The sequence below is a fragment of the Nicotiana attenuata genome, chromosome 3 (genome assembly GCF_001879085.1).
Source record: "Nicotiana attenuata strain UT chromosome 3, NIATTr2, whole genome shotgun sequence".
NCBI lineage: Eukaryota > Viridiplantae > Streptophyta > Magnoliopsida > Solanales > Solanaceae > Nicotiana > Nicotiana attenuata.
In genome coordinates, this window is record NC_031991.1 from 18,967,661 (window position 1) to 18,984,471 (window position 16,811).

The window sequence follows — 16,811 nt, forward strand, 5'->3', positions numbered from 1 at the left end:
TCTGGCTGTCATAGAAACAAAGTTTCCAAAAAATATATATGCATTTGACAAATTATTTGCAAAAATATAGTTATTTGAAATGTAGTAGTATGTGATATCAAGTAATTTAGATGAATCAGTGACTGTGACATATTTTAGAGACATTGCGACATCCTTGCCTTAGAATTTTGAAGGTCCCCCTATTCTGCCCCAGTTTAAATGCAATACTTTTGGTTGTTCCCCATATGACAAAGTTGGTTGAACTTGCAATCTTGTCCCGATTTCCGATCATGGGGAAAATAAATTTTATTTTAAGATGTGACCGAACCCACAGGGCTGCCTACGTATTCCCTTTTAAACGAGAATCAGGTCAAGCGTGTTCAATTACATCAGGTGAAGAGATATAAACAATCCTAAACATAGTATCTCTTGACTGCGTCAGAGTTGATAGGTTTTGGCCAAATCTCTCCGTCCACTTTTGCAAGTATGAGTGCTCCTTATGTTAGTACTCGATGAACCATGTAGGGACCTTTCCAATTGGGTGAGAACTTCCCTTTGGCTTCATCCTGATGTGGGAAGATCCACTTTAGCACCAACTGCCCCTGTGTAAATTGCCTTGGTCTAACCTTTTTGTTGAAAGCTCTTGCCATTCTTTTCTGGTATAGTTGACTGTGACATACCGCATTCATCATCTTTCAATCAATAACAACTAGTTGCTTGTATCGGTTCTGTACCCATTCTGCATCACTGAGCTCAACTTCTTGTATAATTCTTAAAGAAGTGATTTCAACTTTGGTAGGAATGACCGCCTCAGTAAAATAAACCAATAGGTAGGGAGTTACCCCAGTTGATGTGCGAACCGTGGCACAATACCCGAGCAGAGCAAATGGAAGCTTCTTGTGCCATTGTTTGTAATTATCTACCATTTTCTTATGTATCTTCTTCGTATTTTTGTTGGCGGATTCTACAGCACCGTTCATTTGCGGCCTTTATGTTATGGAGTTATTATGCATGATCTTGAAGGTTCACACATGGCCTTCATAAGATCATTGTTGAGATTGGCGGCATCATCGGTGATGATTGATTCTGGCACCCCGAATCGACAAATAATGCGATCCCGAACAAAATATGCGACGACCTTTTTAGTTACAACTTTGTAAGATGCGGCTTCGACCCATTTTGCAAAATAGTTTTGCCACCAGAATGAACCTATGCCCATTAGAAGCAGTGGGTTCGATTGGACCGATGAAATCCATACCCCAAGCCGAGAAAGGCCAGGGTGCACTTGTTGCATTTAGTTCATTGGGTGGTACTCGTATCATGTCAGCATGTATCTGGCATTGGTGACACTTCTGAACATACTTGATGCAGTCAGTTTCCATGGTCATCAAAAAATACTCTGCTCTTAGTATTTTCTTAGCTAAGAAAAAGCCATTCATGTGCGGTCCACAAGTTCCGGCATGTATTTCTTCAAGCAATCTGGATGCCCTTTGAATCGACACATCGTAGTAATCCCAAATCTGGAGTCCTTTAATACAGAATTCCTCTGATTTGAAAGAAATGATTGGCTAACCTTCGAAGTGAGCGCTTCTGAGTATGGGTTGTGTGTTCTGCATACTCTTCCTTTGCCATGTATTCCTTGATGTCATGGAACCACCAATTTCAATCAGTCTCTTCTTCAACATGAGCACAATAAGCTGGCTGCTTATGAATTCTTATTGGGATAGGTTGGAACATGTTTGAACTCTATTTTTTTGAATCTCTTGATCAATTCTTGTATGCAGTGCAAATATGGCAATATTTTGGTGTTCTTTGTAGCCACTATCCTAGCATTCGATGTACCAAAAGATCGGAATCTCCAATAACCAGCAACTCCTGAATATTCATGTCAATAGCTAACCGTAGTCCCAAGATGCAAGCCTCATTTTTCACCATATTGTTGGTACATGGAAGCCTGAGTTTTGCAGATACCGGATAGTGTTGGCCGATTTATGATATGAAGACATCTCTGATACCCACTCCTATGAAGTTTGCAGCTCCATCGAAGAACATTCTCCAACCATCTTATGCTTCGGTGATATCTTCTCCTACAAACCATACCTCCTCATCGGGAAAATACGTTTTCAACAATTTATGTTCTCTATCTACGGGATTTTCTGCCAAATGATCTACCAACCCTTGACCTTTGACCGCCTTCCGAGTACATAGACGATATCGAACTCACTCACAAATATTTGCCACTTTGCTGGCTTACCCGTAGGCATGTGTTTCTTGAAGATGTATTTAAGCGGGTCCATCCTTGATATGAGATATATGGTGTATGCACAAAAATAATGCCTCAACTTTTGAGCTATCCAATTCAAAGCACATCAAGTACGTTCCATGAAAGAGTATCGAGCTTCGTAGGGTGTGAATTTCTAGCTAAGATAGTATATCACTTGCTCCTTTCTTCCAGTATCATCATGTTATCCCAGAACACAACCAAAAGATCCGTCTAAGACGGATAAATAAAGCAGCAGAGGACTTCCTACTTCTGGTGGGACCAGAACGACTGGTTTAGATAAATACTCAATGATATTGTCGAAGGCCTTCTGGTATTCTTCAGTCCAGCTTGTTGCAACATCTTTATTCATCATCTTGAAGATCGGCTCACTAATCACACTTGATTGTGCTATGAAACGACTGATGTAGTTGAGACGCCCTAGAAAGCTCATCACGTCTTTCTTATTCTTCGGAGGTGGCAAGTCCTGGATAGCTATGACTTTTCATGGGTCCAACTCAATACCTCGGTGGTTGACGATGAATCCTAACAATTTTCCAGCAGGGGCTTTGAAGGCAAACTTTGCAGGATTCAATTTCAGATTATACCTTCAAAGCCGATCAAAGAATTTCCTCAAGTTTGCTATGTGATCTGTACTCCTTTTGGATTTGATGATAACGTCATCCACATACACCTCTATTCCTTGTGTATCATGTCGTGGAAAATGGTTGTCATGGCTCTCATGTAGGTGGTCCTATCATTCTTTAAACCAAACGACATCATTTTGTAGTAGTACATTCCCATGGTGTGACAAAGGTTGTCTTTTCGGCGCCTTCTTCATCCATCTAGATCTGATGATATCCGCGAAGCAATCCACAAAGGATTGGAGCTCATGCTAGGCACAGTTATCGATCAGTATGTGTATATTGGGCAATGAGAAATCATCTTTGGGACTCGCCCTGTTTAGATCTCGGTAATCAACTCATACTATGACTTTCCCATCCTTCTTTGGTAATGGCCCGATGCTGGCCAACCAAGTCGGATATTCAACCACTCGGAGAACCTTGGCTTTGATTTTCTTGGTTACCTTCTCTTTTAACTTCAAACTCACATCTGGCTTGAACTTTCCGAGTTTCTGCTTTATTGGTGGACACGTGGGATTGGTAGGTAGCTTGTGAGCCACTATGGATGTGATCAAGCCTGTCATATCATCCTATGACCATGCAAAGATATCTTCATACTCTTTTAGGAAGCTGATGTACTCTTCCTTCTCTGACGGTGATAGGTGAATGCTTATGTGTGTTTCCTTGACCGTTTCGGAATCCCCTAAGTTAACTGTCTCAATTTCGTCCAAATTAGACATATGTTTTTTTTAATGTTTTCCACTTCTCAGACGATTTCTTCAGGTATTATACCATCTTCCAGATCTTCTGAATGGCTATATTTATGTTGCGTTGTCTCATTACATGTCATGGTTGTAGGTTCATCGAGATAGGTAATAATAATGATATAGAGATAAAATGTAAAGAATAATGATAAATACAAAAAATAGCAATGCATCAATGAAATCTTGAAAACATCAACAAGTACGGCTAGATGACTCGAGCAATTATTTGAAAACAAAATACGTTCAAATCAAAATACTGAAAATGTCTTAAATGATAGAAACTAGTTTGAAAATAATTGATGCTAATTGGCTAGGTTACGCAGGAACTTGACAGGCCCGGGATTGTGCAGTAGTCCAATTCTTGAGAACAACTCCCTTTTCAATGGTGTTAATGGTAAGGTCTTCCTCCTCCTCCTCCTCGACTATCGCACTGCAATCCATACTTTCTTCATCTAGAAACAGCTTCCTCATGCTAGCTAAGACTTCATCTTGGTCAGACTCCAACATCATGTCAGCTGGATGAAATGTCTGGTGCAAATGTGGTACCGGTTGTTCCATTAGATAATAAGGACCACGCCATGGAGGCGACTAATCCTGATATTCTTGCCAAGTATATTCACACCCAAGCCCGAAAGTTGTACCACAATGCGTCGGTTATACTGGTTTGGTGATCCCTTAGAGGTTTTTGCCGAGACCTTTGCCAGGTTCATACCTTGTCCATAACAGTATGCTTTCTATCTTGTTTCTTTGCCATTTGTCTTTTTCAATTGCGTTGACGCGCTCAATGTGATGGTATGTTTCTCCACCCAGCTTCTTCATGTTCTCGATGACTGGAACGGTCTGACGGGTGTAGATGGGATTACTTCCATCTCCATGGATGATCACCTCCTTATGGTTCCATTCAAACTTCACAGCCTGATGCGGAGTAGAAGCCACTGCCCTAACAGCATGTATCCAGGGTCGTCCCAACAATAGATTATAGGTAGCAGATATATTCAGCACTTGAATCTCAACATCAAACCAGGTTGGGCCCATCTGTAGGCTGAGGTTAATTTCTCCCATGGTGGCTCTTAGAGATCCATCAAATGCCTTCACATCATGCTTCCCGCTCATATCTCGTTCATGCCTTTACCCAACCTCTTCAGAGTAGTCATTGGGCATATATCGAGACTTGAACCCCCATCTATCAGGACTGTGGTAATGAGCTTATCTTCAAATTGTACTTTGATGTGTAGTGATCTGTTGTGACTTTGTCCCTCTAGCGGTAAATCATCTTTATGAAATGTGATTTTTTGACTCTCTAGTACCTGCCTGACCATGCTGGCCATCTCCCTACTAGTGATGTTGGTGGGTAAATAAGCTTCACTCAGCACTTTCATCAAGGCATTCCTGTGTGCGTCGGAGTTTTGCAGTAGTGACAAGATGGATTTTTGGGCGGGAGTTTTGTTCAGGTTGTCAACAACAGAGTCTTCTCTTGCTTGTAATTTTCTCCAAAGGTCGATAGGGCCAGTCTCAACAATAGGCCGCTTTGATGCAGCTTCTTTGCTTGTTCCTCCCAGGTGCTCAAGTGTATAAACTCTGCCAGTTCTGGTCATGCCTTGTGCTGCACCTGTTTCCTTCATTTTTGCTTTTTATTTTCTCCTCCCTTCCGCAACATAATCCCATGGGATAGCATCATACTTGTAAGACGACGTGGGAGCTACCGTCACAGTGAAGGGTATAGTTACCTCGACTTTAAACGGTGCTTGGGTTTGTACCACAACGGGTGTAAGGGTGACTTGAGATGTCTTAGGACCATCTCCCTCTCGAATAAGTCCAATTGACCCTTCCGGAACATGTTCTTTGCCAAACTCTATCACGTTTACTCCCTCACCTTTCTGATCCGCGAGAGGATTGTTACAAACATTTGGTGCGACTTCCTTTGCCTGTATGACCTTGGTGTCGATTAATGTCTGAATCTTATCTTTTAGTGTGCGACACTCATCAATAGTATGGACTTTCATGCTTGAATGATAGGCACACGTCTTGTTTGGATTAATCCACTTAGAAGAATTTTCCATAACAACAGTAGAAATAAGAGTGACATAACCAGCAGCCTTCACTCTCTTATATAGCTGGTCTATCGGTTCAACAATTGGAGTGTATTGTCTGGGTGGTCTATGGTTCAAGTTTGGTCTTGGTTTATGGTAATTTTGACGGGCGGGTGGTGGTGAGTGATAATATGTGGGTTGGGTGTTATAGGCGTGGTAGGTGGTAGCAGGTTGTTGTTATCTGGGGTGTGAAGGCTGGTTTATGAGTGGAGGTGTTTGGTATGTGAGAGGAGACTTAGGACCCTGGGAAACCATTACAACACCTACTTATTCTTCTTCGAGATACCTCCCGATTTCAAGGCTTTCTTTGTGGCCTGTAGTGCTTAGAAATTTTTCACTATTCCACTCTTAATCCTTTCTTCTATTCTTTCTCCCAACTTGATAATGTCAAAGAATTTATGGTTTTCAATAGCCATCAACCTTTCATAGTACTGTGGGTCTTGAGCTCTGATGAAGAACTTATTCATTTTTTCTTCTTCAAGTGCTGGTCTTACTTTTGCCGCTTCAGACCTCCACCGAGTAGCATACTCGTAGAAGGATTCTGTTGGTTTCTTCTTGAGATTTTGAATGTAGAAAATGTCTGGTGCATTTTTGTGTTGAACCTGAATCTGTCCATGAAGTCTGGCGCTATGCTTACCCAACTAACCCACTTCTTTGGGTACTGACTAATATACCAAGATAAAGAATCTCCCGTGAGGCTTCTCATGAACAACCTCCTACGGATTTATTCATCTTTGCCCACTCCTACAAGTTTTTCACAATATTTCTTAGATGAACTCTCAGATCACTAGTTCCATCGAACATTTTGAACTTGGGAGGTTTGTAACCCTCCGATAGTTCTACATTTGGCTGAATACACAAGTCCTCATAGTTTAAACCTTCAATGCCTTTACCACCATCGACACTCTGAACTCTGCCAGTGAGCTTCTTGAGTTCTTCCGCCATGTTTTTAACGAGCACGTATTTCTTGGTTGGTTCAGGTATATATAGGGTTTTTTGGGGTATGGGGTAAAGTTTCCACATATTTGGGATTGTTTTGATGAAATCCAGGAATCTAGGCGTAAGGGTGGTCATTGGTTGAGTTTTGGAGATCAGGAGTAGGTTGTGGTGCATTCTGGGGAGTGTGATAAGTGGTGGTTTGGAGGTATTGAGTTGGGTGATGGTGTTGTTGTTGAGGGGTACGTACCGGTGGAAGGTTACGATTTTGAGGAGGTGTGGGGTACTAGTGTGGTGTAGGAGGATTTGGCTGTGGATTTTGGGTTTGTGTGTTTTGGGGTGGTGCTGGGTTTTGGGTATTAGGATTTTGTTGGTTAATGTCAGGGACATTGAGGGTGAGAGAAAGGTTTTCCATGATTCGGACCTGCTCAAGTTCTTCTTGTAGCTCTAGGGTTTTTGTTCCAGGAGTAAGACCAGTTTATTCTACGCCGGAGTACTTCGACCATCTGAAGTTTCGACGTTTTCTGCCACAGTAGCATTGTCTTTCCTGATACCGCTTAAATCGTCCATGTTTCCTTTCTGTCTGCCTTTAGGATTGTTTGGTGGAGGAGGATATGGAGGACCTCTGGCTCTAATATGATATGCTGGTGATGGCAGTATGCACGAACCAACCTTGGGGAATGGGAATAATCAAAAGAAAGAAAAACAAAAAGGTAATCAAGTTAGTAGTGGTATTGAAAGAATGCTTGCAATATTAAAAATGTTTTGCGAAATCACGTAATAATTCACGTCCTAATTTTGGGGACCTCGTTGTGACCGAGGTAGGCCTAAGCGACACATAGACTTGGAGAAAATTGATTTTGTGTCATTTCATTAATGCGAAAATGAGTCAAATCCTTACTAAATCGACAATAATGAGAAAGTTACTAATGGCATTTAGCCTTATTACAATCGAAATCCAAAATTAAGCTAGAAAATAGTAGAGAAAATCATTTCCTAATCTACTTAGTCCCAGAAGGACGTTCCCTGTGCTTGGATCTCTTGACTCCATCAATCAGGTTCCCCAGGTCGCGCATATCTAACAGTAAGTAAGCCTTTGCTAGATGTCGTCCTTCACTGCCATCCGTGTTTTGACAATCTAAAAGCCACTTTCTCATCTTTCCCTAAAGCTCTTCAATCCTTGTTCCATATATTCCAATCTCTCTGTTGACTTAGTGGCAATTTCTCTCCATTCGTGGATTGCTTCCATATCCACTATGTGTTGTTCCAGATGCCTAGCTTTAGACTCGAAAACCCTTTTGCGTAACCTCCTATACTTGACCTGTGCTTCAGCATCATCATCTATGATCCTATTTTTCAGATTAATTCCTGCCTTGACGTCTCCTGCTATATCGTCTACCAACCATGATGGGTAGAAGTACACATGACCGGCATGATACCTGTCTGGCTCACTAGTTTTCTTTTCCATAATGACCTTGTGGTTCCACGTATTCTGTGTCTCGAACTTTAATGGAATGACATCCCCTTTAAAATCTGCTTTGTACTAGACCATGTTGGAAACCCGAGGTATAACTTGTTTTCTTCCCGCTTGTCTCATTACCCTTATAGTAGCATAAGAATAGATTCCCCTCAACACGATTAGTACCAAATGGATAGTCTCTCTTGACCCGATTATTAACTCACTGCTAGGAAACCATTCAAACATCCAATGTACTTGCTCGTCTGTCAAATTGCCAAAGAAACGCACCCAACTTACAGCATTTCCAGGAAGTGCAAACCTGTTTGGGATAAAAATTGAAAGTGTTCCAACAACAAAAATTGCAATAATAGATTACAACCTTCAAAGTGCCTGAATCACTGCTTGCACCGATCTAGAGCACTGTCCATTTCAGCTAAGATCATGGGGATGATGGTATAAGTTTGTTCCTTGATGCCTTCCATCAAAGTCCTGGCGACCATGGCTAGACGGATATGGATCCTTCCCACTTTCATTGGAAATATTAACAACCCCAAGAAGCAGACAGTGAGCTCATAAACTAGATGGTACGTCCAACCCAAAGAGATAATGGTGAGTTCCTCATGATAAAGACTATACGATTTACTGTGCCCGTAACGCTCGTAAAGAAATTCAAATGGGATGTGTGATTTCCTCAAACAAAGCAACTCATCATTTTTCTTGAAACCTAGCATTTTTAGAAAACCGCTAAGGGTGCAATTGTTTGGCACTAATAACCCTAGACTATCCCACGGCAACTTAGCGAAGCCTCCTATTTCTTCTAGGAGAGGAGTCATTTATATGTCACCAAAATAGAAGACGACCCTTTTCTCATCCCAGAATATGGTAGCAGCCTCAATAAATGCCCTATTTGGTCGGATGTCAAGCAAATATGGCAAGTCACCAAGTACCCTTCGTACATGATTTGTCGCTAGGCACGAGGTATTTCCACCAATCAAATAGCAGAGGTGGGATATTTTGGACCATGCCGAATCTGGGGACTTCGCGCTTCATTTTCTGCAACAAATAAAGTTAGACCTCCCCCCTCTAGATTCGACCACTTACATAGTAACGATCAACATATTAGCATATTTTCTCCAAGTAATGCGCATAACATGATAGTGTCCATTGGGATTGTGGAAATCCCGTCGGACTTTGGACAAGGCTTATCTTAGCGGGCTATTACGTTAACAATGTCCTATCCCGTACTAGGTTTAACATGATGCATGTACATTTGATATTGGAGTAAGGTTTCTAGAATGATGTAGACTGATACTCTCAAATGGACAACATGAGAGGGAAAGGCACGGGACCATCGACTGCACCGATGATCGACTAGTCCGCAAATAAGCCTTTTCGATTTAAAATAGTAATTTTGGAAGAGCGCAAACACTCATCAAGCACCGCTATATTGATAATTAGCATGAGTAGAGTATGATGTGGAGTCAGTTTAATTCGTGGAGTTTGATGTGGAGTCAGTAAATACAGCACTAAGGTAAACATAGAAAAGAAAGACAAAGAAAGAAGTCAGTTTAATCCGTGGAATGGTAAGGGAGAGGCATGATACAACAGTCTTAAGCAATATGAAGAGCAATGAAGAGTAGCCGTAGCAGATAAAGGTGAACGGGGAAGGGATGTGTATTTCACAATAGATTTAAACAAATTAAGGTGAACAAGAAAGGGAAGTGCATGTCACAATAGATTTAAACAAATAAAGGTGAACGGGAAAGGGATATGCATATTATAACAAATTTAAAAAAATAAAGGTGAAGATGGGAAAGAATGTTCATGAAATAAAGAAACTAATCCACATAAGCCAAGTTCATAATGGTAAGAGCCTAAGTGTATCACCAGCGGAATCGCCATGCTGTCGCGCACCTTTTTCTCGCAAAAGCGGGTTTCGACATTGTGACAACTCTTTTGAGAGTGGGAGATAGAGTTTTAAAAGAAGAATAGTTGCCACCTAACATTTTTTGAGGTGTGTTAGGGTACCTATTACGCAGATAACTCTGTTTGATTAGTTAACACCATCAAATATCTGGTAAGGGCACCAATTACCTCAAAGAGAAAGTGTCAGGAATTCCTCGAGGTCCACAACTGTGGGTCCCGGTCAAACTTATGACTATGTGGATTATAATTAGGAGAGATGATAAAATAAACAAAGAGAATAAAGAGTCAAAGAGTTTTATTATAGCACAATAAAATTGATATAAAATCATAAGGATTACAAGGATTTAACTATAATGGTCTATATATTAGATGATTAAGTGTATAGGAAAAAAAGGGGGGGGGGGGTCCTAAGTTTTTTAGCCTAAAGGATCACCCCGTGCAACATAAATAATACTTTGTAACTCTCTTAAGATAGGGTGTTGCTCATATTATTCGGCGTGCACAAACTATCATCTCCTGCTACTCAATTACTATGTTAAAGTTGTTTACCTAAAGGCGCTCTAATTCAATTCTAATTCTTACCATATGCGTGTGCTACCCGTCCCATGCCTATGGTCTAGGAGGCATTCGACCTCTATTTGGGTGGTTCTAGACTTTACTTAGGCTGCTCAAAATGATAAAACTAGGCGACATAAAAAACGAATAGGACTTCATGTAAAGGCAGTTAAAGGCTCAAGTTAGCCTCCGCATATAAACAACAAATGCACACGTGCAGATTTCACATTAGGAATTAGATAGCTTCAGAATTGAGGCAGATTACAGTCATTGAGCTCTATAGACATGGTTTTATGTGATTTGATTTTAAGCGCGTATGCAGTTTCAAATTATGTTAGAACAATGAGTTTTCAGATTATAGGTGTTGCAAATCCTATAGGCTTAATCTCTAAATGAGACAATGAACCGTTTAAAAGATTGAAATGATTACCTGCTTTTGACTTTAGCAGCATACTTTCTAGACGTGTAACAACATCCTATAGGTTGGATTTCTAAGAGTTGGCAATTGAAACTGATTCTATAGCACTTCGTTCCTATAGGCATGTTTTCTAGGTGAGTAATAGATACAACAGTAGCTAATTAGTCAATTAAGACCTTATAGACATGATATCTGGATGAAGATCAATAGAACATAAGTTAACATAATCCTATATGCATGGCATCTAACAAACATGCTGCAGTTATGCAAATTGAAGGAAAGTTATTGGAATTTGTTTCCTACATGCATGCTGTCTAGTAACACATAGCAGTAGACATGGGAAATAAATGAAGTACTTGAGCTCATGCTTTGATAGAAAACAAGTTAAGTGAGTGTGTGATCCCTATAGGCATATTTTCTACTATTTATGCAAACATTAGAATACCCATTTCCCAATTTTACTAACACCCCAATTGTTTATCACAAAATCATTACATGCCAGATAATGAATATAAGTATAAATATTACACAAGGAACAATAATAGGCCCAACAGAAGGCCCAATAGGAGATACCCAGTATTGACTGAGCCTTCACAAGCTCATTCTTCGCAAATAGCATGCCCATATCCAAACAGGAGACTATGCGCATCAGCACAACCCAAAAACCATAGAGGAACTCATGTCAGGCCAAACAGTCACAAATTGACCACACCACCAAAATATTGAATCACATAGAAATCACTTAAGCAACCCAGCTTGCATTCTCAACAGATAATATGAGGAAGAAAATCTAAATGTCAAAGACATCTTAAGTTCCAGCAGCAACTAGAGTGGCCAAAGGAGCCCAAATCCTAGTGTATCAGAGTTCACAAGAGTCTTAAATAGAACCCGAGTAGTGCTCACACTGGGGAGTTCAATAGGGAGAGTTTTGGTTGCCTTGCCTTTCATCCGGCCAAGAGTGATAGACTCAGAGTGATACAGATTGAAAATGAGAGTGAGAGAACAACGATTAAGTGATAGCGATGCACTTGTATTATAGAAACAGACATAGCAGAGTTGCTTAAACAAAAAAATGCATTTAGAAGAATCAATAAGAATTGAAGGACAAGTTGCTATTACAGGCTCAATACTTAGCAAGAGATAACATATTTGCAGAAAACATATTAAGAGAGTTAGAGAAGTCAGATTTTCTGAGATTATGAGATTGACATACAAAGGTTCACAATGTCAAACGGGTCTAAGGTAGAGCACTAACTTGGGATTTAAAACCTAGGGGTCCAAATTATGATAAGTATCCATCACAACACCAGAAAAGCAGACATTCCAACTTACATCAATAAGACAAACCAATATCAACATTTATTAGAAAACACAAGCTAGGATAGCTTCTCTAAAGGTCCCAACTAATCACTAGAGAATACATGATTAAGCAAACCAAAGACAAAATGAGTGAAAAAATAGCATCGGAGCTGGTCATAGCTAGAATGAATGTCCTAACATAGATTAGAACACCTTAAGGTACGAGTTAGTCATTATAGGAACCCAGAACAAAGTAGGGAATGATAAGTTGGTATTTTACCAACTTATCTCCTCTTAATACTTAATCCTTTGTATAATTCTATTGAGAAACTAAGGCATTTTGTTGATGTTTATTGGTATATTTCAGGTGTCAAGTGATTTAGAGATGATTGTGAAGAAACCGCGTGAAAAAAAGTCTAAAAAGTGCTAAAATTGAAAAATAATGTCTGCCCAGTTTTTACACTGTGTTGCATAATTCCTAATGCAATCGGATAAGCTTAAGCCTATGAAACATTGTGAATGCGTATGAACACATGCGAACACATAAGGCAAAGTCCAATCAGCAGCTGGTCAACATACATATGCGAACACGGGGCAGCTTATGCGATCGCATACCTCAGGGAATTCATTCTCTGCGATCACATATCTTCAGTGGCGAACGCACAGTGTACTTTCTGGTCAGGTGCTGGGCAATTTTGACATTTCACGTTTTTATCCCCAGAACATTTTTATACACAACCTAGCAGATATTTTCAGGATCTTTTGGCTTATTTTCAGTTCCAAACACTAGAGAGAACAAAGTTGGAAGCTAGGGCTTTGCACACACACTTTGGTCTTTAAGATTTGAAGCTTTTGGTTGAGAATTTCTTACCCATTTATGTTTATTTCTTCATTTCCTTGCTTTGTATTGTATATCTAAGTGTGTAGTATTTTATCCGACACTTGAATCTTGTTTATGGGAATATTCATATTTAAAGTGTGGATTAAATACCTTGTTCTGCTTATGTATTGAATGATTTTTATCCTTTTATGAAGTGAGTTATTGTTACTTTAATTATTCTTGTTCTTTAATGTTTCCAAAGTGATTAGCTAACCCTAGGACTTCCCCATTAACTCCGAATTAATTTTGGGAAAGAATATTTGGGGTTGGGAAAGATTAATTAACAAGAACTTGAGGCTTTAACCCTCATTTTACAGATTCTACCTAGGGATAGGATTGAACTACTTGTAGCCCCGGGTATGCTTAATCTCCTAATTGTTTTAGGGATAATTCAATTAGGAAATCTTGTTAGTCTTTGGACGAAGCTAATATAGAATTATTACCCGTAGCTAATTAACATAAACTCGTTCATATTTGTAAAATCGTGAAATACATTGGATCGTTACTTGAGTGTAATTCCCGATGCAACCATACTTATAGCCATTAATCATTTTACTCGCTTTCTAGGTTAGTTACATTTCCGCATTTAGGTATAGATATTTTGTCAAATCAATTCTAAGTGTTTGGCATTGCATAACAAGTGATAATTCTCTTACATTCCTAATCGCCTACATATTGTTCTCTGTGGGATTCGGCCCCGACACATAGTTGGGTAAATTATATTGAATGCGACCGTGCTCATTTAATTTTTAGTAGTGGATTTGGACGTCATCAAAATTGGCGCCGTTTCCGGGAACAATTTGGCATAATTTAGGTTGTTTGGGAAATAAGCGTAAGTGCTTTGGTCCAAACTTGTGAATATTTGTGTAATAATTTTTTTTTACCTTGGTATGTTTTTCTTGTTTGTTTCTTGTTTATTTTATTATTTTGAAAAATGGCATCATATAATGAAAATTGGTCGTATGGTAGTTGTTCATACTTTGATGACCCTTGTCCTTATTGTGGAGGACCACACTCGTGGCAAACTTGTTTAAATTCTCCCGGGGGTGAATTGTGTGCACAATCACAAACCCATGAGTGGAGTATTTGTGATAAGTGTGGTCATCAAAATGGTCATTGGGATGATTGTGATTATTTGTCCTTCCCTTCCCCAAACCCCCGCTATGATGATTCTACTTTTTTGATGAAAATGCTAGGGATATGGAGGTGGAAGAAGTTGAGCATGGTCAAAATGGAGAGTTCAAGCTCATGTTAGAATGCCTAATTGAAGGAGGAAACAAAGAGCAAAGTGCCTTGGAGGAGCTTTTGGAAAATAGTCTCCAAAATGACTTGGCACTTGAAAGGTTGCACTCACAAATGGGAGAAATACTTGAAGCTTTAGAGGTCCAAAAATCCTCGGAAGTTAATGATAGACAAGAATTTTTCTTAGATGTGGAAGCCGAAAATCCTTCCTTGGCACTGGATAAAAACGAAGAACAACTCTCAAATGCTCAAAATGAGAAGATGATGCTCATGTTGGAGACCATTCTTGCAAATGAGGAAAATCAAAACTTTACACTCGAGGACTTTAAACAAGGTTGGCTCACAATGATGAACATATCCACACTTTGGAAGATCAAATGAAAATATTAGTTGAGGCTCACTATGCCTACCAACTTGAGAGTGTGGAAGGAAGTCAAGAAAAGTCCGATTTCGAGGAAGAAAGTGAGCTCTACTTTGAGGAATCAAGACATGAACAACCGCCAACCGACTCCATAAGTGTTAATGATGCCAAGAAAAATATGGAATTAGAGTCAATCGGTGTAAATAAAAATTTCGTTGAATTTGACTCTAGTCCAGGGGAAAAAGAGGATGTCAAAATTCGGGAAGAATTGCAATTTGGAGGTTTGATGTCACATTACAAGCATTTTTCAACATTGAAATTGTGTGGTGGAATGGGAATTGAACTACACGATTCAACGAGGGATTGTGAGGAGGAAAGACAAAGGCCATACATTTTACAATTTCAGGGAACAAGAAGGCAAAATGACATTCCTCATATGAAAGCCAAGAAATACAAAATGAAGAAATTGAGGTTTGCTTGATCATCAACTTACCACCCCCCACCGCTCGTGGTCACAAGCTTGATTCCAAGTTGGGTGCCCAATTCATATCGTCCAAATGGCGAGAAAAGTGGTAAAGTTGTTTTGTGTCATGCCACGACGTTAAATGTGGCGCTTGGTGGGAAGCAACCCATCGTTTTTCAAAATTTTTAGTCATTTTTAGTATCTTCTTTATTAGAATAGCTTAGTATATTATTTTTGACTAATCTGCTAAGTTTCTGATTTTTGGATTTGATTTGAGCAGGTCGGGGTGACCGAGAAGCCAAAAACTAGTAGTTGGTGCAAAATTGCAGTGCAGCACACTGTTGCACTATGCGATCGCCGCACAAACAATGCGATCGCATTTCAGTAGGTAGCAGTTACACTATGCGATCGCATAACTGTCAAAGCCATCGCAAATTTTCAGGACTTTTTGCACTATGCGATCGCAATTGTACTCACGCGATCGCATTCCTCCAGGTAAGTGAAAAATAATTAAACAATGGAAACGACCCTTTCACTCAATCTTCTGCCCAAAAACGAAAATTCTCACCCGTTGGGCCTCAAAAATCATAAAAAGGAGTTCTCTCTTCAATTTCACACAACTAATCATGTTCAATATCAAAGGTATGTATTTCATCACTCTAATCCTCCCTCAAAAATTCAATTTTGTGTGATACTAGTGTCAATCAACACCCATTTTTCTTTCTTCTTCACCTCCACTGTTTATGATTTTTAATTTAGAGTTTTTGTTTTGAATCTTGCGTTTGATTGTGTGCATGCTTGCTAGGTGAGGTTGGTTGAGTGAATTTCTTGTACTTCCTGAACAAATTTGGGGGCTAAATCTGTGCTTAAATACCTTAAAAACGTTTGTGCAAAACTGTTGCCCCTAATGTGTTTGGGGAAATGCCCAAGAGAAAGAAATAACTGGGCGAAAAAGGAAGCTATGCGATCTCAATTCCCTGAGCACGATCGCACTGTTTTAAAAATTACAGGGTGAAAAATTGACTTATGTGATCGCATCACACACTACGCGATCGCACACTGGCAGCACTGTGAACAAGAAAAAATGCCCTATGCGATCACAGTGGTATGAGCGCGAACGCACTGCCTTAAAAAACTGGCAGCAAAACAGTAGCTCCGCAAGTCTTTGTGCTGTTGCTTCGCGGCTCTTTTCTTTGGCCTAGATACATCATAATACAGTGTATAAAGTACTCGTTCATGCGTTTAACATTTAGTCTCCATTTGTAAGTACTTTGTGTATAAAATGGCCTCGGAAAATGTTGAAAATGTGCAAGAATATGTTCCCCCAGCTATGGAAGAAGAGTATTTTGATGCGACGAGATTCAGACCGACTGAGTGTGAAAGGAATTATGACAAGCTCATGTCAAAGAGCATTATCAACGAAAGAGGCATCCATCTAGAAAACCTTGATGCTAAGATGCCGGAGTTTTTCCGAAGACTCATCGACAGTGGATGGATATGCTTTGCTCCTGAACCAATCAAAGCGAACTACACAATAGTTCGTAAGTTTTATGCCA